The sequence below is a fragment of the Ipomoea nil genome, unplaced genomic scaffold, assembly GCF_001879475.1.
Source record: "Ipomoea nil cultivar Tokyo-kokei standard unplaced genomic scaffold, Asagao_1.1 scaffold1568, whole genome shotgun sequence".
Taxonomy (NCBI): domain Eukaryota; kingdom Viridiplantae; phylum Streptophyta; class Magnoliopsida; order Solanales; family Convolvulaceae; genus Ipomoea; species Ipomoea nil.
The window spans coordinates 452,965-455,546 of NW_017617996.1; positions in this window are offsets into that span (position 1 = coordinate 452,965).

The window sequence follows — 2,582 nt, forward strand, 5'->3', positions numbered from 1 at the left end:
GGAGGAGCTTTTGATTTGAAGGTGTTAGGGAAAGAATGAAAGATGTCTTCTAGGTTAGCTTGGAATAAGATCATAAGGTGAAAAGTCTTCTTTACCCTTACTAAGATGAAAACGTGTAAGGAGACAAAGGAACTATTTTCAAAGCTTTAAGTACAACTCCTTGACTTGGGTTGACTAGTCAATTACTAGTCCCCGACTATTGAATTTTCAGGAATTTAAAGAATAAATTACCAATTAGATTATGATTAATTACTGAATTAATCCCTAAATAGAATTTGGATTTGCAGGGTGTCACAAATGGTGTATTTCCGAACACTGTGGTGCTTTTAGTCATACATAATGGTGTGTTGTTAGTGATGCGTACCTAATTTGTGTGTGTTTTTGTAGTGTATTTCATAACGTTGATGGTGTATATTTTGCTTAACTATATATATATATATATATATATATATATATATATATATATATATATATATATATATATATATATATATATATATATATATATATATATATATATATATATAAACAAAAATTCGCTTTGTATAATGCAATATGATCCTATTAGAACAAAACATTTCTTGGGATAGCAAAGGGAAAATAAGTATTCTCATGACAAACATTGTTAAAAAAAAAATCAAATTTTCAAATGTTAAACATTACCTCTACAAGTTCTAGCAAAATGTCAAAAGTGAATCCAAAGCTAGTATGTTAAACTCAAAACCTTAAGTTTTATAAAGACAAATAAAACTTGCTAAATCTATAAAAATTGTCAGGAGAAAATCACTATAAAAGTTTAGATATCAAGTATCCCATCCATATATATATACCTTGTTCTATATCAAGTTGCAATCTTGATGATGCCATATATATACTGCAGCTCAAATTCATAATTTTAATTTCCTAAGAAATAAGAACACCACAATTAAAAAAAAAAAAATCAGTAGTGCATGTAATGGTTAAAGTCCCTTCATACCTTCAAAACTAATAGCGTAAATAACAGTACAATAATGTCATTCGGCCTTCAACTCCAAAAAATACACCCTTCAAAACAAAAAATAAATAAACAAATAAAATGAGTGTGTAAGAATAAGATTTGCTGCGATGGTGGTGGTGGTAGTGGCGGTGTTGGGGTGGTGGTGCTGGTGGCGGTGTCTAGGGGTAAAATAGAAAATAGAAACTTTAGGCTATTCCTGAGAACTCAGGAATAGCCTAATACCAGAGGGGGGGGGGGGGGGGGGCAGTAATCTCTCCCCTTGCCAGGGGAATAGGTCATTCCCGGAAACATAGTTCCTGGGAATACAAGTGGTTACCAAACAGAGGAATATGCCTATTACTGGAAATGATATGCTATTACAGGCCTATTCCGTGAACCAAACAGCCCATTAATTTATTGAAGGGTGGGAAGAGCTAAAATAAAGATAAGATGCTAAAATATACAAAAGTGACGTCGTAAGAGGATTTGAATCCATGCCATTTTATTTTATATTATATTCAAAGCTGTATCAACTGAGCCACAAAGTTCCTTTCTAACTTGTATATGTACATAATATTAAAGGAGGAATGGGTGAGGGGGCAGCGGCCCCCACTGTCCCCATTATGGCTCCGCCACTGCTTGTAAGCTACTATAAATCACATCCAACCTCACAATCAAACCAACACAAAAAATTTTTTAAAAAAAATAAACAAAATAATGCTACACCTCAAGCCATCTGCAAAATATGCCAAAACCAACACCGAAATCTACCACAGCAAAAACTAGCTGCCTCCTCCAGAAACTGCACCAAATTGCTGCTTCCTAAGCCTTCTTAGAGACCTCATTCCCCCTTAATAAGCCGAAACCATCATCAAAGCCCAACACACAACACCTCAATATCCATCATCAATTAAAACCAACAACCAATCAACACTCAAGCTTGCTGCATATATGCAGAGATTGCAGCAAGCTGTATCCTCCAGCCACCCGAAAACTGCAACAGCTAATCCTTGCAACATCAACCCCTAACCTCACATCAAAACCAACATCCAGCCTCACCTCAAAACCACCTGAAAAAACCCAAATCCCACCCCCAAATCTGCTACATCCTACAACCAAAACTACTGGACAATACCCTAGATTACAATAATTTTACCCAAACAAAACCCTAGCTACAAGCTCAGATTTTGCATATGTGACACCAAATCATGGAAAAAGGGAACTCTGATCTTAAATTTCTAGACCCCACACCTACGTATAAATAATTCATAATAAATTTAAATATATATAATAAAAAACAAATCACAACAAAGTTAAAAAAAAAAACAAAAATAGAGAGAGTTATTAGTTGATTAGCATTTGTATTTACCTGGACATAAATCTTCTCTTGTAAGCTTGGGTCATTTGGAAGACTTCTACTGAGTTTTTGCAGAGATAAAGCTAAGGCAGAGAAAATAGTGAGATGAGGGAAAATAGTGATCTGAGGGGAAAATAGTGAGATTAGAAGCATGGACAATTTTATTATACTATAGTGTAGTGAGATGAGGGGAAAACCAGAGACAGGTTCTTAGACCCCTTTAGTCTACGAGAACAGCAAAATACATAT